This window comes from Heterocephalus glaber, unplaced genomic scaffold, assembly GCF_053883595.1.
Source record: "Heterocephalus glaber isolate CG9 unplaced genomic scaffold, H.glaber_assembly_v1.0 deba00000818, whole genome shotgun sequence".
Lineage (NCBI taxonomy): Eukaryota > Metazoa > Chordata > Mammalia > Rodentia > Bathyergidae > Heterocephalus > Heterocephalus glaber.
Genome location: NW_028258164.1, coordinates 17,310,131 through 17,331,279, shown reverse-complemented (window position 1 = coordinate 17,331,279; position 21,149 = coordinate 17,310,131). Strand labels below are relative to the sequence as shown.

The 21,149-nt window shown below is 40.4% G+C and overlaps 1 protein-coding gene across 5 annotated transcripts in view; it reads left to right on the top strand.

Annotated features, from left to right (window-relative positions):
* Positions 1 to 21,149, top strand: part of Cnpy1 (canopy FGF signaling regulator 1) — an 86,633-nt gene that overhangs the window by 1,258 nt on the left and 64,226 nt on the right. For 3 of the 5 annotated variants that reach the window (XM_087207836.1, XM_021240921.2, XM_087207837.1), the window contains exon 2: positions 18,433 to 18,542. The exons of the other annotated variants lie outside the window; for them this stretch is intronic. The gene's annotated coding sequence lies outside the window, so the exon portion shown is untranslated. The remainder of the gene's footprint in view (positions 1 to 18,432; positions 18,543 to 21,149) is intronic. 5 annotated transcript variants of the gene reach the window in all.

The following is a 21,149-nucleotide window of genomic DNA, read 5'->3' as shown; positions in this document are numbered from 1 at the left end:
TGTAACCCGCAGACACCTGGCAGGACTTTGGACTCGCCTTAGCAGGTTATTCCTAACTGAGTGTGGGAATCTAAAAGAGGGACTTGGAAATGGTCCGGAAAAATCCTGATTTCCATGAGTCAGAAGCTTCTAAACCAGGGAGGCTCCCTTGTCTTCACTCACACCTGAATTGCCTTTAGAGAACCTTGCCTGCCTGGACATTGGTGAAGTGTGTAAATGTTTGTGTATGTGTTTCCTACATCTGCCTACTAGATGAGAGCCTGGAGAGCAACAGCCCAGGAACACTGAGCATACCTTGTTCCTAAACCTTGGCTTCTAAATAACTTTTCTCAGACAAGACCCTGGAAAGATAACTGGTTTCAGGGTGAGGAGATGGAAAGTACAAGATAAGCCTGGAACATCTTGTTCCTTTTAAAAATAAAGGAGGCATTCAAGTAGTGATTTATGTGAAAGGACACAGAAGTGAGATTTATTGGGCTTCCACTGACTAGTTCAGAGATTAGTTGAGCATCAAGTAAGGGTAAGAATAGGCTAAAGCACACTGAGTGGAACAGGAAACGATGTGTCTACACAAATAGAAATAACATTGAAATTTTTAGGCAAACAAATTGAAGCAGTGAGTTCCTCCTCGTGGGGGAAAAATTACTCATTACATAGTGGAAAAGAATAATTTCCTCTAGAAAAACCCAGGAAAGTCCACCTTAACTGATCAGAGTTAAGTGTTTTCAGTAATGGGATGAATCAAAATTACCTGCCACCCAGCCAACTGGAATACAAAGAGAACAGCATCACTTCTGTGATACTCCTATAGAGAAAACTACCTGACTAATCCTGGAGAAACCAGGACAAACTCAAATGGAGGGATATTCTACATGTAATAGGCTTGGAATCTTCAAAAGTGTCAAAGTAGTGAATGTCAAGGGAAGACTGAGGCCAAGTTCCACACCGAAGAAGGAAGAGTGGTGACAAGCAAGTGCAGAAGGGCTCTGAACTAGGTCTTTGAAAAGTATGGAAGGGTAGTGAGGTGATTTGTGAAATTGGATAGAGTCTGAAAATTGGACGGAAGAAATGTGACAAAGCTCATTTCCTGATTTTGATTATTATAAGTGGCAAGTAAGAAGAAAGGTTTTGCAAGAAATAAAAACCAAACTGCTCAGGGGATAGCCATTCCGTTGGCAAGAAATGCTCTGATGGCTTCAAAAGTTTACTCAATGTTAAACTTTCCTAGATGTTTTTATTGCTTCACAATTTAAAAAAAAACTGTAAAAGAATAAAAACCAAGTAGAATGTTGTTTTTAAAATGTAATTGTTCAAATAAAACCCAAAGGAAAAGTTACACAGATGAGACACAGTTGAGTGAATGTGGGAGTTAAAGGCATAACAAAAGATTACCCAGGATATAGCACAAAGAGGAAATGAGCCAAGGAAAGTGAATGTGAGATTTAGAAATTAGGAAGCTAGGATGAGAATATCAAACACAAGCTCCAGATTGAATGTTTGTGTCCCCATAAAATTCCTGTGTTGAGACCTAATCCCAATGTTATGGTGTTTGGAGGTGGGGCCTTTGAAAGGAAGGGCCCTTGGGGATTGAATCAGTTCTTTTAAGAGGTTCTTGGAGAGTTCCTCACCCCTTCTACTATAGGAGGACACAAGGAGAAGGCACCACCTGTGAGCTAAAGGCCCTTACCAGACAGGTGAGGCTACTCGCACGTTCTCTGATTTCTAACCTCTAAAGCTCCTGGAAATAAGTTTCCATTAACTATAAACGACACAGATTAGGGAATTTTATCATAGCAGCCCAAATGAACTAAGACAATATGTCAAATTAGATTTCCAGAAGGAGAGTATAGGAAGAATGGAGGTAAAATGAAATGTGAAACCATTGGAAAGATGTTTGCTGAGGATTTTTAAGAACTGGTGACCTGCACCAAGTACCCACAGAACAGATGGGAGAATCATGAGGTCACACACTGGATGACTGAGGGAACAGCAGCTGCTGGAGAAATTCCATCCACACACATCTCCCCTATCTTCCCTGTGGAAAATTGAATCTTTCTGGTGAGAGGAGAGCAACAAAAACAAGCCTTAGAGCAGTGAGCCTATGATTCAGTCTCCCTGCAAAAGCCCTACCTCTGAACACATGAGACTTTGGGACCTTCCAGATCTAAAGCAGAGTAGGTAGATTACAGAAAGCAGGGAGGTTTGCAGATGAGGAGTGGGGGTTTCTAGGGATGGAAAGAAGTGAATTAGAATTAAGATGCAATATGTTTATGTACCAACTCCCTACTATTAATGTATTTATTATATATCACAAACATACTAAGGAAAAAGCATTTCCACTGTGGGAAAGGGACAGAAAAATGAAATAAAGAAGCCAGTGTGGTGGCACACATCTGTAATCCCAGCTCTTAGGAGGCTGAGGTAGGAAGATTGCCACCATGAGTTCAAGGACATCCTGGGCTACATAGTGAGTTCAAGGCTAGCCTGAACTACATAGCAAGACCTTATCTCAAAAAAAATTTTTAATTAAAAAAAAAAAAAGCAAAGGAGCAGGAATACATGCTAGACCCAGCTCCTAAAGTCTCCTAAAGTTGGAGCTCCTTAGGTGGGAGCACTGGAAAGTCCGCACTTCTCTGCCTGCCTGAGAAAGAGGCCTGACCAGAAGCAGGGAGAGTTCCTGGTTCTGTCTCCTGTCACCAACCAGGCTAACAAATGTCAAGTGAAAACAAGTGGAGTACAGTTGGGAATTGGTACACAAGGCTGATTCTCTCAGGAATGGAGTGCCCAGGGAAAGAGCAGACACAGAATAAACTGTAGCAAAGCAGCCCTCATTCCTAGCTCAGGGTATCACAAGTAGAGCCTGGAGCCTCTTGTGCACAGAGGATTACTCCCGCAACAACAAATATCACATCAAACCCAATTCCTGACTGAGATAATACAAATACCCATATTAATAATGTAGTAAAAAGCTGTGCTCACTCAGTCACTAAAAGAACTTACCACAGTGGCTTAGTCCATTTGGTGCTATAATAAAATGCCTGATGTGGGTACTTTATAAAGCCAAGAGGTTGATTTGACTCATGATTCTGGTGGTTGGAGTGTTCAAACAGCCTGGAGCCATATCCAGCAAGGGCCCCTGGCTGTGTCTCAGCATGGTGAAGGGGGAAGGGCAACGGCCATGTGCAAAAGGGTCCAGAGTGTGGGGTGCCCGCACTTTATAACCACCCACTCTCATCAAAACATCCAGTTGTCACAGGATGATGGTCCCTCCGTTCTGGGGAGGCATCACTTAAGCCAATCATGAGGTGCAGATCCCATGACCCAGTGACCTTGTACCTCAAAGTTTCTAGCATCCCAGCCACCCCAACACACACACTAGGCCAAATCTTCCAGAAACAAGTGTTCGAGGGCAGAACTCAACCAAACTGAAATATAGAGGACAAAGCGAGCAGGAAGCCCAATAGAGCACCCCTGAACTGAGGGGCAATGTCTAATGGTCTTATGTGTGTATAATCGAAGGAGAAGAGACATGGCACAGAAATGTCTGAAGAGCAAGTTTTTCCAAAATTCGTTACAGGCACAAAAACATAGATCCAGGGAGATCAGAACATCGAGCAGGGCAAACACACAAAGGAACCAAAGCTCCACATCCAAATGTGTCATACTCAAACTGCTCAGAAAGAGACCTAACCAGCAGGGATGGCAATGCTGAGAATGCAGTGGGTCTCTCACCAGATGCCCAAGAACAAGAAGACAGTAAGTAACATCTTTAATATCCCAAAGGGAAACTCTGTCGTCTCAGAAGCAGGCTCCTGACAAAGATATAAAGGAGGCACCCAAAACTGGAGTAACTTCACTGCCAGCAACCTCCTCTACAAGAAGTAAAAAAAGTTCTTCAAGCACAAGGAATACGGCAACCATCAGAAACCTGGTTCCACACAAAGTAATGAACATGGGGGGGGATAAACATGGTTGAAATAGACTAATTGAAGGCAAAACATTCTTGTCTCATTTTTTAAATTGCTCTAAATGATAAATGGGCAAAAACAGTGACAATGTATGTTTACATGAAAAAGTAAAATATGTAACAACAATATAAGAGTGGAAGGGAAGAATTGGCAATGTGTTGTAAGATTCTTATCTTACATGTAAAAGAGGTATGTTTGAAAATAGCTGTAGATTAACTTAAAAATGTGACTCCAAGGTGATCACTAAATTTTTTAAATATGTGTAAATGATAAATACATAGATAAAAGGGAATCATAAAACCACCAACTTCACCCAAGAAAAAACAAATGGAATAAACAACAACAACAACAAAACCCAGCTAAAAATTGTAATATTAATTCAGCCATATAAATGCAAATTCTACTGGGTATCAATGATTGTGCACAACAGTTGTATGATGAAAGTTGTCTGATTGCACTAAAAAGCAAGAATGAATTGTAAGTACTGTCGTTTAAACATACAACGTAGTTTAAACATACAAAGTGAAAGCAAAACAAAGTGTCACAGGCAGACACTATCCAAAAGAAGGCTGGACAGGGGAACAAGTGATGTTACAGGAATCAGCAGGGCTATTGCACAGCAAAGGAGTCAACTTGATGTCCAAGAGGACATAAAACCACAAATATGTGTACAACTAACAGAAATATATGAAACAGGCTGATAGAGCTTAAAAAACAAAATAGAAAAACCTGTGATTATAATTAAAACTTTTAACACTGCCCCCTCAGTAATGGACAGAACAAAATTAAAACCTTTTGCTCTGTGAAAGCACTATCAAGAGAGAGAAAAGACAAGCCACATACTTGGAGAATCTATTTGTAAATCAGGTCTAGTTAAAGAACTTTTATCTAGACTATATATAGAACTGTTACAACTCAACGATAACAAAACAAGCAATTTAAAGTTTAACGTCGCAAAATATTAAAGAGAATTTTCACCAAAGAAGACTTAAAGATGGCAAATAACAATATGAAAAGGTTTCAACATTAATAGTTAAAATTGCAAGGAGATATCCCCGCACAACAGTTGAACAGTTGAAGTTCTAAAAGCAGACAAAGAGCTGAAAAGGGTACAGAGTAACAAACACATATCCCTAGTGAGAGTGGGAAATGTACCCATTATTTGGGGAAATGTGGCAGTTTCTTATGATGTTAAAAGTACATTTACCATGCCATCTAGCAAATTGAAGACTTGTGTTTATACAAAAATCTGCATGTGAATGTTTATAGCAGCTTTACTTATCACTGCCAAAAATAGTAAATGTCCTTCAATAGATAGCTGGATAAATAAGCTGGTATATTCATAAAGTGGAACACAACTCAGGAATAATAATGAACTATTGATTCACACAGCAAATGGATGAATTTTAAATGCATTCTGCTACAGACTCAGAAGGCTACGTATTGTGTGGTTTCATTTAAATTCTGGAAAGGCCAAAACTATAGGGAGAGAGAACAGGTCAGTGGTTGCCAGGCATTAAGGTGGTGAGGAGCTGATTATAAAAGGTCAGCACCAGGGAGTTTGGGGTGATGGTACTATTCTGTAAGGCACTATGGCAGCAGATCCCTTATTCTTTGCATTTCTCAAAACCCAAATAACTACACCAGTGAGTGTGAGCATCTGCAAATTTGAAAACATCAACCAAGATGTTGGGGGAACCTGATAGAAGGCAGACTGTGATGTATGAATTGAACTATTACAAATAAGAGTCAGGACCACACTAAGGACAGAAGAAGGGGGCTAAGGTAGCAAACTTTGAAAACAGTGTATGGAATTGATACATTAAATCTAAAGACGAAAAGAACTGTACATAAGCAGTGTACTCAATAATATATTTCTCATGAGGGTACAGATTGACAATTCTGAAAGCACTTTAAGTGCATACTAAGGTTGGACAAATAAGTAATTATAGTGTAAACCATAGGAGCCACATATCCAAGTTGGAGAAAATTATTTTAAATAATCAGAGAGAGCTTTTAAATGCACTTTGTGATGTAGAATCTGAAATGCAAGTGTGGATTTATGTTTACATTAGTATGTATACAGGTCAATACATATGGAAATAAATTTGGGTATTGGTGAATACATGGACATTTTTGTCACTGTAATGAAATACCTGAGGCAGACAACTTTATAAAGGAAAGTGGTTTCTTTTTGCTCACAGTTCTGGATGTACAAGGTTCAAACAACATGGTGCAGGCTCTGGAAGGGCCCTCTCAGACTGCATCACATCTTGGGGGCATGCCTATGCCTGTGTGACTGTCTCTCTCCCTCTCCTTAAAAGCCATCAGAATTCAACGTTAATCTAATTCAATTACTTCCCAATGGTCCCACTTCTAAACATCGTAATCAGATTAAGTTGCTACCCTCAATATCATTAGTGTAAGACCTTGAGGGCTACAATCCTGCGTGAGTTCAGGGGAACAAGTCATATTCCAGCCATAGTGATGAGTCAGCACACTTCTATGTGTATTTCCTTGCTCTGGCTCCTAAGAGGGCCCAGGAGCAGTGACAACCAAGAGCAATGAGCAGATCTTGGTTTCTAAACAACAGGAGTCAGGCTTTTTGGGAAAATGCCTGGCTCTGATTCCAGAGTTGGGACAGGGAAAATAAAAATGAGCTTGTACCTTCTTATGGCAAGGTCCTAAAAATGGTAGAAACATGTCAAAAAGACACAGAAAGCAAACTGAACACCTCCCGTGACCAAAACAGTACCAATTTGAACAAAAAAATAAATAACAATAGTAGTGGGCTATTACCCAGAGAAAAAACAAGTATGATTTTATTCTCATATAAGTTAAATAATCAAACAAATCGTAAATGGACAAGAGGGGCTCCTCATAAAAGGAGTCCATTGACAAATATAAAATGCATGAGGAGAGTGAAAGTCGCAGAACACCACAAATAGTTGTAAGATCTGCAGATAAATGCTGAAATGTGTGAAGGAAAATTTAAAGAAATAAAGGGTGCTTTCAAAGCCTCAAAGTATCAAAATATTTAATACTGAAAATATTTAATTAATTCCTGTGGAGATTTTTACATGAGCCCACAAATTCATTGATAATCCTCCCTCCAGGAGAGCTTAATTCTCTTCCCCTTGAGTACAGGCTAGGCTTGATATCATTTCTCATACATAGAATATAAAAAAGGAAAAATTAAGAGCTTTAGAGTAGAAAAATCTGGCAGGCTGGACCATAACCAAGTGATCAAGTTTAAGCCATATTGAAATCACATGCCCCACAACACGATGTAGTGAGTGGGCAGATTACCTCTTTAATATTCTTCCCCCAAATTCATAATTTCAGCCAAATCACAAGAAGATATGAGATGAACTCAAGGAGCATTCTGGCCAGGACTCCAAAATTGTCAAGGTTATAAAACACAAAGAAAGGTGAAAGAATGGTCACAGACTGCAAAAAATAAAGTAGACTTAACAAAATATAATATCCTGAATTGGATCTTGGAACAGAAAAAAAAAGACAGTGGACAAATGAGCACTCACAGTTAAATCTACAATTTAGTTGAGAGTATTTATGATTTGGATCCAAAGTGTCACCCAAGGCCCACATATAAAAGACTTGGTGCCATCTGATAGCATGTCTGGAGAGATGGAGATTCGGGAAGTGGGGCACCAGTGGAGGAAGCAGGTCACTGGGGGTGTGCCAGTGAATGGGACTTGGGGACCCTGGCCCCTTCTGTCTCTTTGATTCTCTGTTACCCTGAGGGGAACAGTTTGCTCCACCCTACCCTCTCCATCAGGATTCTCTGCCTCAGAGGCTGAGAAACAATGGAGACAGTGACCATGGACTTAAACCATGAGCCCAAATAAACCTTTCCTCTTTTAAGTTGTTTTTCTCAGGTATTTGATTGTAGTGATGGAAAGCTGACTAACACAGTCTTACATCAGTTTATAATATATTCTTAGTTTTAAAATTTATGACGCATTTAGATAAGATGTGCAAATTAGATAGATCCAGTTTAGGGCAGAAATGAGCCTGTGCATTTGCTTTGCAACCCTTCTCTAGCTCTAGAATTATTTCAGAGTGAAAAGGTAAAATAGAAGCACACTAGATGATGCAGAAGACAAGAACCTACAGGCACAACGATAGGAATGTTTCCCATGAACACGAAGAGAGAAATGAGCTTTTCAAAATCAGTGGAGCATTAGTGACCTGTAGGATAACAGCAAGCAATTTTTGGATCTCCAGAACAGAGGGGCCAGGGATTTAGCTAAGTGGTTCTGGCGCCTGCCTCGCAAGTGCAAGGTCCCGAGTTTGATCCCCGGTACCCAAAAAAAAAAAAAGTCTGAACAGATAATGGTCAGGTTTTTTTCAAATTTGATGAAAATTTTATAATCTGAAAATATCAACTAACTTCAAACAGAGGAATGACAGGAAAGTAACTCAATTGAATTGCAATGCATGAAGGATAATAAGAAAATCTTAAAAGCAGTCTAAGCAAAAAAGACCTAGAGATGACAGCAAAGTATCAGGGAGAGAATAAAAGTCATGCCACGATGGCTGTAGTGGTCAATCCTACCAGATATGTGGGGAAGTAATAATCCACAGGCTCTTCCAGAAATACAAAGGGGGAGAAAAATCCTTCCCAAATTACCTAGTAATACCAGAATTACCCTAATGCGTCAACCAGAAAAAAAACCCATTATATAAGATGAAACTATAGACCAATATCCTTCACTAACCCAGATGCCAAAATCTTTGGTAAAATACTGGCAATTCATATACTACAATGTACAGAGCTGTTACATATCATATCTAAGTAGTTTTATCCCAGGAATGCATGGTTGGCTTAAGATTCAAATTTTAATTGATGTAATTCATCACAGTAACAGGATAAGCTCATTGGATACAGAAAACTATCAAGAAAATTTTATATATATCAAAAACTCTTAGAAAGCCAGGAATGGAAGGAAAGCCACAGCAGTCAAGACAGTGTTGTAGAGCCAGGTACATTTAAGTTAGGACCAAAGGAAGTTTCCAGGGCAAAACAGACACACAACTCTCAACAAAGTCAGAAATGTAATTCAATGGAGATGGGAAAGTCATATCTATAAATGGTCTGGAACAACTGTGAAAAAATGAATCTTTATCCTTACCTCTATACACAAGAATCAATGATATGCATTATACTGTATACCTACCTGGGAAAATTAATAATGTAAAATCCTAGAAGAAAACTGTGGCCATTAATCCTGACATATTGACTTCATTAGATGAAGAAACACCTAGCAGATTAGTGGAGCACACTTCTGGGTATGTCTGGGTGGGTCGTGGAGGTGTGGCCACGGGTACTATATGTGATTCCTTGCCCCTTTTTCTCTGGCACTGGTCCCCTGCTCTGCCTTTTGGCTGCCATGAGCTAAGCAGCTTTGCTCCACCATGCCCTTCCTCCATGAGATTTCTGCCTTGGAGCATGTCGACCATGTACTGAATCTTCTAAAACCATGAGCTAAATTAAACCTTCAAGTTGTGCGTGTTTGGTATTGTACCTCAGCAAGGGGAAAGCTAATACTAAAATACAGGAGGAAAATCTTTGTAACACTTGGGTTAGCAATAGAAAATAGGGAAATAAATGGAATAGAAATGGAAATAAATGAATAAATAGAAATAAATGGAATAAATGGAAATAAATGGAATAGAAAATAAACTGTGAAAGAAAATTGAAAAGTTAGGCTTCCTAAAAATTAAAAAATTGCTCTGAGGAGGCCACCATTTAAAAAGGGAGAAAGCAAGCCACACAGAGGAGAAAATAATCACCGCACACACACAGAAGGACGTGCATCCAGAACGTATACATAAGGACTCAAGAAATGAAGCTGATTTATAAGAAAACAACCCAATTTCTTAAATGGGCAAAAGATTTGAAAAACCAATCTTAAAAAGAGGATATGTCTACAGTCAATGAGCACATGAAAAAGTACCACTGATCGTTGTTGTGAAGCAAATTAAAAGACATTTAGATTCTATGATCATTGATTGTGATATGTCAACTTGCTTGGGTAAGAACTGCCTAGCAGTTTAGTAATTTTTGGGTGTCTGTGAATGATTGACTTATAGGCCAGGAAACTGAGGGGGGAAGACCCATCCTAGATGTGGGTATCACCAACCAATAATAGACTTAGAATAAAAAGGAAAAGAAAGCCAGGGATGTAGCTCAGTGGTGCCATGCCTGCCTGGGAAGCACAAGATCCTGAATTCAATCCCTGGTACCAATAAAAAAGGAAAGAAGAAAGAAATATTTCCCTTTTCTTCAGGGGAGCTCAGGTCTTCACCATACCCTTTTGGCATTGCTCTCTAGTTCTTTCAGGCTTCTAGCACAGACCCTTCAGCCTTTGTTATGGTTTAGATCAAGAATGTCCCTCAAGGGCCAGGGATTTAGCTCAGTGGTTCCACCACCGGCCTCAAAAGCGCAAGGTCCCAAGTTCGATCCCCGGTACCAAAAAAAAAAGAATATCCTTCAAATCCTCATGCATTCAGAGGTGGGGACTTTGGAAGGGGGTTAGTTCATAGGGGTGATATACTCACAGGTGGATTCATCCACTGGTAAGTTAGTTCCACGGCTCAGTGTGTTGTTAGGAGGTGCGGCCTAGTCAGAAGAAGCAGGTTACTCCAGCATCACCTGGAAGGGTCTGTCTTCCTTCCTAGCTTCTCCCCTCTCTCTCTCTGCTTCCTGGCAACCATGATGTGAGCACTTTTCCTCCAGCAGGCCCTTCTACCATGCCTTTTCTAGCCCAGAGCCAGCCAACTATGGACTGTAACCTGAGCTACAATAAATATCTTCTCCTCTAAATTGTTGGTGTCAAGTATTGTATCTCAGTGATGAGAAAGTGGCTAAGACAGCCTTCCAATGTGGACTCTGGCTTTCTAACAGACTTCCCCCCTATGGTGACCCTGCAGAAACCTCCAGACTTCCCACCTTTGACTGCTACTGGGTCCTGCTCTCCAGCACACAGACACCTATGTTGGATTCTTCTGTCTCTGGTCCTAACTAATACAGATTCTAATATATCTCCACCAGAATGTATAAAATTAAAAAGACTTAAAGTAAGTTTTTCTGAGGGTATAGAGCAACTATAACTCTCATGAATTAATAGGGGGAGTTTAAAAGAAAACAGCCACTTTGGAAAAACAATGTGACATTTTTATAAAGTTAAAATATACTTATGTGTCTCAGCAATTCTACTTCGATGCATTTTTCCAAGAGAATTGAAAACTCACCCCCACAAAAAAATGTGTTAAATGTTCAGAAAGCCTTCATTCATAATGGCCTCAAAGTAGAAATGGCCTAAATCTTCAACAATATGTGAATGAACAAGCTGTAATATTTATACAACGGGATGTCACTTAGTAATATAGAACAAACCAGAAATATCCACAACTAGATAAATATCAAGGATAGTAGGCTTAAGCAAAAAAGCAACCACACACCATGGAGTACATCTAGCATGTATGCACATATATATAATTCAAGAAGGCAAAACTTAATCTCTAGTGACAGAAAGCAGACTGTGGGTTACCTAGGGTAGGGGTGAGGAAGACTGTTTGCAAAGGAGTAATGGGGAGTTTTTGCTGTGATAAAGTATAATCCATATTGATCCCCCAATGATGTGAAACTAGGGAGGAGAACAAGGCAAGGGAGGTGACGGGGTAGAAATGAGCAAACTGTGTTATGTGCATGTGTTAATCTGCAGAGTGAAACACATTAATCTATATAACCAATTATTAAAAAGAGTGAAAAAGTAAGAAAAAAGGAGTACAAACTATCAAATGAAGAAAAAAGAAAGAGTCCTGTGCCGTGACTGTGGTAGCAGTCAACACTCATTCCATCATATAACTAAAACGTGAGCATTTCATCCTAGGTGTCTTGTTCATCAATACATGTAAGTATTTAAGATTTTTAAATAGTTGTGGAGAACAACCTAATCACTTACCAAGCAGTGACAATTAAACTAATAAGAGACTTCTCAGTAGGAAAAACAGAAGCTAGTACCGAGAGAGAGAGAGAGAGAGAGAGAGAGAGAGGAATTGTCCCCTGAGAATTATGCACCTCATACTACGTTTCAATCATGAGGGCAAACAAAAGGCACAGCCAGATGATTGAAAACCCAGTGTTCACAACCACAAACCCACAATACCCTCTAGGGGAAGTACTTCAAAAAGAGGAAAAAGCAGCCCTAACTGAAGATCCCCAGTAACCAATGGGAGAGAAAAGGGTAATGTGATGGTAAATCTATATGAGTACAGCATTTCTATATACATCTACTTTGTCAAATTTTTGGTTTTGTTTTGTTCTGTTCATGACAAGGTTAAGTCTAAAACCCTCAGTGAACCCACAAAGTTGGGAGATTGTGATCAGATTTAACTATTCAAAGGTCCTGATATTGGCCATAGGAAAAGTTTAAGATAATAGCTTCAACTTCCATTTTGTTCCTATCCACAATTAAATATGAAGAGCAAGACGGTGACATTGCAGTGAATACATTTCCAGCTATTCCCACTAGAATGGGAAACAAACTTGAAAACCAAAGACTAATATCCTCCACCAAAGAAGAAATCAGTAAAATGGAAAACAATAGTCATAATAAATATAAATAAGCTAAACTTCCAGCACAAAGATAGTCTATCCGGTTGGATTTTTTAAAGTCCACTTACATGCTATGTACAAGCAATGTCTAAACATAAGAATCCAGAAAATCTGGAAACAGAGAAGAGTTTGGAAGAGGAAATGGGAGCCTTAACATGGCTATGACTTGGTCTCTGGCTGCTGCAGCTAACAACTGTCATCTGTCCCTCTGTCCAGGAAAGGCCTGGCTGGAGAGCCACCCCAGCATTGCCACCTTCCTGGGCCACCTGCATTCAGGGACTGGGCCATGAGTGGGTGGCAAGTCTTGGCCCCCTCTGTCCAGCTTGGCACAGGTCTGAAGCCAGCTCAGTTTGAGACCCCTGTGCAGGATGAGCTGCTTCCTCTGCCAAGGAGTAGTCCCTTCTCTTTCTCCTAGGCATGGTTCCGAAGCACCCGTCTCAGGTGGCCTTACAAGCCAGAGTTCGGAAGTCTGCCTCTTATGGAAGCCAAATTGCAACACAAGATAAATATTATATTAGCCCAAACATAGCTGGGATAAATGGAAATACTCTGCCATAAGAAAAGATTTGATTCAGCAGGAGATAGACTAATTCCAAATATTGGAACCTAAGTAAATAACCATTAACTATGTTAGGTAAGAATTGATGAAATTACATAGAAAATCTAACAAATCCTCTAGTATACTAGGAAAGCTCTAATCACCTCTTCCAGTAGTTGATAAATCAAACAAACAAACATGCATGAAGATATTGATGATTTGAACAATACTATGAATGAATATGATTTATAGGACATATGTAGAAACTTCACTCAGTAATTACAGAATATACATTCTTTTCAAGTAAATATCGAACATCTGAATAAATAATTTATCATCAGGCTGTGAAGCAAGTGTAATGTATTTCTTTTTAAAATTAGTTTTATTGGTATTCTTTTGATATACACACAGATCATATTCACTGTGGGAAATTTTTACCTGTACATAATATATCTTTATTTATTTATTTATTTTCCCGGTACTGAGGATCAAACTCAGAACCTTGCCCTTGCGAGGCAGGCTTGGTGCCATTGAGCTAAATCCCTGGCCCATGTACCTGTAGATAATATATCTCAAATCTTCTTTTCTCCCCAATTCTACTCCCCTTCCTTTAACCCTTCTTCTCCTCCCTTCAACACTTCTTCTCCACCTTATTTACAGAAGTCTTGTTTTCATTTTGTATTTCAAAGGGTATATACATCATGAAGACCATATCCTTTAATTATAATGTAAGCAGTTAAAAGTCAAAAGCAAGTCAGATGTAATGGCACACACCTGCAATCTCAGCATTCTGGGAGGCTGAGGTAGAAGGATTTCAAGTTCAAGCCCAGCCCAAACAATTTAGAGAGATCCTGTCTCAAAATAAGAAATAAAAAAAGGACTGGATGTAGCTAAGTGCAAAGGCCCTGCGTTCAGTCTCCAGTGCTGAAAAAAAAAATCAATAGCAAAAGATGAAATAAACCCTGATATGTTTGTAAAATTGAGAAATAAACTACACAATAACTCATGGATAAATTTTAAAATCATGTAGTAACTTTAAAAGTACTTAGATCAGGGCCAGGGATTTAGCTCAGTGGTTCCACCACCTGCCTCATAAGCTGAGGACCCAGGTTTGATCCCCAGTTCCAAAAAAAAAAAAAGTACTTAGAACTGATGGTGAAATTTTTACATATAGGCTGTAGTAAATTTAAAAGAAAATATACAGATTTAAATGCTTAAGTAAACAAAAGAAAAAGGCAAAAAGAATTTGAGTGAAGAATCCCTGTTAGAAAAGCAGCAAGAGGTCTAACACAGAAAAGTAGAAGGAAGAAACAAGATGAAAGCAGAAACTCATGGGACGGAAATCAGAAGTCTGATGATGAGGATCAGCAAAGCCAAAGCAGTCCCCCAAAGACCCAGACAGTACACCAGCCTCTTGAGCCCAAGGTCTCCATGGGAGAGGACAAGGGGCTTTGCATTTGAAGTTCTCCTGGACTGACCCTGTGCCTCTCTTCCTTTGGCCAGTCTTGCTTTGTGTCTTTTTTTTTTTCTGTAATAAAACTCTAATTGTAAGTGTGGTGCTTTCTTGAGTTCTATGACTTTTCCAGGTATTAACAGATCTGAGGTCACAGAGGAGCCCCGAATGTGAATTTTGTCGTTCAGAAGTCCAGGTGGCCTGAGAACCTCATCTCTAGTTTGTCCCAAACTCTTCCCCCGGCAGTCTTCACACCACTCTGACATACAGGAGGCATCTGCCGTGTCCTCCTGAGTGGGGTGTACCCTTGGACAGGGCCCCACACTCGCCCTTTCATTCTTGCTTCCCTGTCTTGGATGCTACTTGCCGTCATGACAAAGTCTTTACACGGTGCTTTTTCCTTAGCCATTTTTTTCTTCCTATTTTAAGAATACTTTCATTATAAAGTCATTAAAATGATGTCATCCTAATACTGATAAGACTCCACATGAATTGCTCCAAATGACTTGAGTGATTTTTGATCTAAAGATGTCAATGAATTGATGTGTTTAATAATGGAAATAAGAATTTACACAGAGCAGTCAAATACCATTCTGAAGAATGTTCTGTTTAATCACTGTGGGATAGTATGCAAACTCAAGGTCTGGAGTTTCATTATGTGCTGGAATTTCACTTGAGTCTTCTAAAATGATAATTAACCTATTGATTACAGATCAAGGGCAATTCTGGTTCTCGCTTCCAGCACACAGGTGCCCTGCTCATCAGAGTCCCACCCACATAGCAGGGGTGGAAGTAGAACCCTACAGGCATCCCTCTGGTTCATAAACAGGAATGGTTCCTTCTGTCGGTGACACACGTTACTGGTGCTGCTCTGACAAGAGCTTGGTGCCAGTCATGCGTGTTTAAAGCTGCCCCCCCAGGTCTCTGCCATCCCTCCTGTGTTTACAAAGAGACAGCAGAGTGACAAGGCCACCCGGGTTGCTGAAGAGAAGGATAGACACAAGGTGCACAAGCCTTCTCCATGTCACTTGCCAGGGACTTCTGTATGATGTTTTCCATTCTGCAAAAAGCTGGGCAGAATCACTGCATGCTACTAATGGTGACATCAGGAATGCCACTGGATGTGGGATCTTAAATAACTTCCTGAATTAAATCTATGCTTGGTTCCTGATTAGCTTTTGTTTTTCGTTGCTGGAGTTTGACCCTAGGGCCTCACCACTGACCTTGATCCCCAGCCACTTTCTTATTTTTTATTTTGGCACAAAGTCTTGTTAAGTTGCCCCAGCTGGGTTTGAGCTGGTCATCCTCCTGCCTCAGCCTCCCAGAGTGCTGCTATTAAAGGTGTGCACCCCGATGCCTACCAGTGTAACTTACCTTTTACCGTTTGTCCACATTCCATGTTTATTTCCAAAGTTCATTCAAGCTGTCACATTTTTTTCTTGCAGTTTTTTTTCATTCTTCTAAGATCTAATTCTCTGTGTTGTCTGAATGCTCATTATCCTTGCATTCGGTCTCCCACTACACCACCTACAATTATTTCTTTGTGTGTATCTTTGCCACTTTTGGGATGCTTTCCAGGGGCTCAGGCCCCTGAGACATGCCAGGCTGGGGCTGAGCACAAAAATGAACAGGATGCTGTGCCTCCCATAGGAGTTTCCATCTCTATCCACCACCAGCTCCGTGCAGGTGGCAGTGCAGAACTGGGTCCTCCATGAGTCTGCAAGACCGAGAGATCCGAACGTGTTCTCACTGAATGAAGTTAGGGGTTCCATGCTCAAAGCCAGCAGCGTTCTTCTAATACCCATCAATTTACTTCCTTGGGTATTGATTGTTAAGTTTAACTGTAGTTGATTATCTTGACTACTGACAAACCTCTTGAAGCCCAGCCTCCACAACAGCCCTGAGCATTTCCTGGGTGCCTTTTTGGTGTTATGTGATCTCACAGCAGTCACTGAACATACTTGGACCTTAATTTCCTTACATATCCGTGAGGGAAGAGACTGGAGTTTCTACGGCACACAGCAATAATTCACTACACAATAAGTAGGCTGTGGTGTTCAGGAGATTTCTGAAGCCTGAGGAAGCACCAATGTTCCCACGAAGATTTTTTTTTTTTTTTTTTTTTTGGTACCAAGGAATCTAACTCAGGACCTTGCACTTGCGAGGCAGGCGGTGGAACCACTGAGCTAAATCCCCAGGGTGATCCCATAAAGATTTTTAAAAAGGAAGAAACCCTGTGCCCATTCCTTCTAGAATAATCAGATTTATTTTTGTGCTTATTGTTTTTTGAGACAGAGTCTCACTATGTAGTTCAGGTTGGCCTGGAACTCACTGGCCTGGAACTCACAAGGACCCTACTGTCTTAGCCTCTCAAGTTCTGTGATTATAGATGTGCACCACTACACTTGGCTGGAATAATTAGATTTTAGAATTAGAAGACATCTTACAGAACAAGGAAACTGAGGTAACGTGAGAATCAAGAACTTGGCAGAAGCCACCCAACCTAGCAGGATCAGAGCCAGGACTGGCTTTGTGTGGTGGACATTTATTGTCCTGCCTATCTGCTGAAGAAAAATCATCCCTTTGGGGGAATTACTTTCTCCGCCGTTCCCTACCCCAGCCTGTGGTGCACAGGAACTGCTAGGATACTACGCCCCCAGCTTCAAGGACCAGTTGGGGAATGGGCGTGATTCAGGCTGCTGAGCCCCTGAGAGAATCGTAATAGATGGAACCTTTCCCTCCCCAACACCGTCAGAGTCCAGCTGCAGAAGCTGGCACCGGTCAGACACTGCATGCCACATCTGGGGTTGCGAGGATGTGGCTGTACCCTTCCCAGAGGAACCTGGAACCAGAAGAAGGGAACAAAAAAGCAGGAAAGAGCAAGTCTAAAAATACTCTGTAACTTCAAATCAGATTAATATATTGTGCAACTGGAAGGATGAAATTTTCACCAGCAGATAATGAAAGCAAGGCAGTTCTGCCTCCTGAGCAGTAAATATTTGCCCACTGCATAAGGTCTGAACAGCGCACCCAAATGGGCTTGGCCAACTGTTTGTTCACTTTCCACTGGCCACCTGTCACATATAACATGCTCCACTGAGTACAGGAAGTAGCTAAGTTATGAAGCAGTACCAGCTGTCTCTGCCAGGATGAACCTTTTAACATGGCTGGGGATGAGGTGGCAACATGAGTAACTGGAGGAGAGAAGCCCTTCAGGGTAAAGGGACAGTAGGAGAGGTAGGGGGCTGTGCTTAGGGTGTGAGCCAGGTCAGAGAGCATAGCACTAACTCATTTTTGGAAATACATTATATATATGCTATATATATAGCGTATATATATGACAGTGGTACCTCCGTTAAAGAACTTCATTTGTTCTATGATTTTGGTAAAGATCGCCACATTTGTGTTTCTGTGGGAAAGATGGCTGCGACCGTGTTTGTCACCCAATGCAGAGTTTGCAAACAGAAACAAAATTTTGCCAAACACTTCTGTTTGAGAACCAAATTGTTTGCAAACAAAAGTCTTCATGAACTGAGGTACCACTGTATATAAAAATGTGAAAGTAGTTGCAAATCTGCCCACCGCCTTCCTATTTCTCTGTCATCAAGCCTTCCCTAGCCCCAGCCCTTGTTGACTACTGGCCTGCTTTTTGCCTTTATTTTGCCCATTCTAGTTCCCAAAATCATAATCCCGCCACACGCAGTCTACTCGCTTAGCATTGCGCATTTGTGATTCCTCTGCATTGTAGAGTGTAGCATGTTTTCTTCTTTTTGGTGCCGAGTAGGGTTTCTTTGTGATGATGAGCCCCACTTTTCTATCCATTCACCAGCTGACTGAAGTGTTCCTAGTGTTTGGTGGTTGGAAATCAGTTGCCGTGAACATTCTCAAGCCAGTGTGTGTGTACACACATTTTCACTTCTCTTGGATAAACACCTGGAGGTACGTTGCTGAGTAATCTGGGACATGCATGTTCAATACCAAGAAACCTCCAAGCTGGTCTCTGAGGTTGGCCCATTTTGTACCTGAACAAGCAGCATTGAGATACAGTTGCTCAAAATACTTGTCAGCACTTCGTATTGTTGTTTTTTTTAAATTTAGCCATCCTCATAGATATGTAGAGGTATTTCATTGTGATTTCAATTTGTGTTTCCCTAATGGTGACCATGTTGAGAATTTTTGTGTGTGTGTTTTTTGCCTTCCTTCTATCTTCTTTGGTAACATATCTGAACCTTTGTGTTTTCTTTGTGTAGTTTCTCGTGATCTAGTTTTGAAAATTCTTTTTATGTGATGGATACAAGTCTTTATTTGTTTTGCAAATATCTTCTCCCAGTCAGTATCTTGTCTTTTCATATTCTTAAATGTCTTTCATAGAATATATGTGTTTATTGAGACAAAGTCCAAATTACCATTTTTTTCTTTGATAAGTTGTGTTTTTGATGTGCTAAGTAATCTTTGTCTAACCCAAAGTTACAAAGATTTTCTTCCAGAAGTTTTATGATTTTAGGTTTTACATTTAAGTCTGTAGTCCATTTTGAGTTAATTTTTTTATGTGATGGTATGAATTATAAGTCAGTTCACTTTTTCATTAAAAACTTATTTTCTGGGACTAAAAGTGATAAAGGCTCAGTGTAGAAAACTTGAAATGAAGAAAATAAAATTACTCCTTTTCTTAGTGTCCTATGTTGCTATAACAGAATGCCCCAGGCTAGGTAATCTTCAAAGAACAAAAATTTAGTTCTTATGATTCTGGAGGCTGCAGTCCAAAGTCAAGGCCCCAGAAGGTCCCGTGTCTGGTGAGGGCTCTCTGCTTCCAAGATGGCAGCCCTTGCTGGGTCCTCCAGAGGGAAAGGTGCCATGTCCTCACACAGTGGGAGGCAGAAGGGCTAGAGGGAGCCATAGCTCTTTTATAAGGACCTTTGTCCCATTCAGGAGGAGAAGGGCCCTCAAGACCTATCACCTCTTAAGGGGCCACCTTTTAATCTCATTGCATTGGGTATTAAGATTCAACGTTTGAATTTCAAACAAGACACATTCAAGGTATCCCACCATAATGATAATCCTTTCCAACTTACCACTGTGTTGCCTCCCCTCCATTTTTCAGTACTGGGGATGAAACCCAGGGCCTTCACACTGAGCTACAACCCCAGCCTTCTTAAATTTTTTTTTTTTTGGTACTGGGGATCTAACTTGGGACCTTCTGCTTGTGAGGCAGGCGGCAGCACCGCTGAGCTAACCCCCTGGCCCTGGCCTTTTCAAATTTGAGGGTTTTGTCTTGAGATAGGTGCTCACTAAATTGCTAAATTGCCCCGGGCTGGGCTTAAACTTGCCCTCCTGCTGCCTCCACCTCTCGGAGTGCCTGCCGGGATCACAGGTGTGCACCACTACACACAGCTTCCCTTTTGATGTATATTATTTTACATCCTTTAGCTCACTCTGTATTTTCTGCTCTTCTTTCTATTCACTTAATACCTTATAAGCACTTGTTCATACAGTCTTAGTAAATTTACTTCTTTTTTTTTTGGAGACAATGTTAGGCTTTGTAGTTCAGACTGACCTTGGAGTCACTATGTAGCCCATGTTGGCCCTGAATTGAAAGCCATCCTCCTGTCTCAGCCTCCCAGAGTATTGGAAATTCAGGCACCACACCCACCTGTAAATTTACTTCTTGAAGTCACTTAATGGTTTTCCTAATTACTGAATAAACATGCTAATCATATACAATTAACAAATATAGATAAGCAGAGACAATGTGCCTAGAAGTTCCAGCTGCTTTTCTCTGAAAGTAGATAGAGGGATTTCTTTTCCATTGGCTAAATACACACACTCATATGAATGTTTTATAATTTTCTTAACTATTCTGTTGCAATTTTTAGGATGCATGCTGTGTTTTTCTTTTAGGCGTCCTGCTGGAGTAAAAAACATGACCACGTATCTCTGAATTTCAGGGTTTTTCTCCTAGAGTCAGATTCCAACAGGGTTCAAAGGAGTCAAAGGTCATAAATATTTTTAATGCTCCTGGGCCTCCAGGTTTGTCCCCTATTGGATCAATCTGCCTTTGCCCCTGTGGCACTTGTGGCTCATACATGTTGTGCACTTGACAATGTCGTCTGTGAGTCATGACAGCTCAGCAAGGGCGCTTGTATTTGATTGCTACTCAGGTAAACATTTTTTTCCAGCGATCACTATTCCTTATGATTACCTCTTTTCTGATTTCTCCAGTTATTCCTTTAGTTGATAACGTAGCATCTCTATTAGTGGGCATGCTGAGGCATATTCACCTTTAGATAGGAAACATCACCTAGTCCTGTCAGCTTGACATCTTTACCACCTAGTAAAATGTGTAGAAGAGACAAGGAAAACGTATTTCTATCAATCTTTGGGTTACTGGCCTCTTGATTTCTTGAAAAATAAGAAAGACAAAGTAGATTTTTTTGACCTTTGGATTCTTCAATTACCGTGCCAAGCTTTCGAGACAATTAAGACATAAATATTCTTTGTATAGGAACTTATCCTTCCTAATTCATGATTGATACCTTGTGCTGAAGT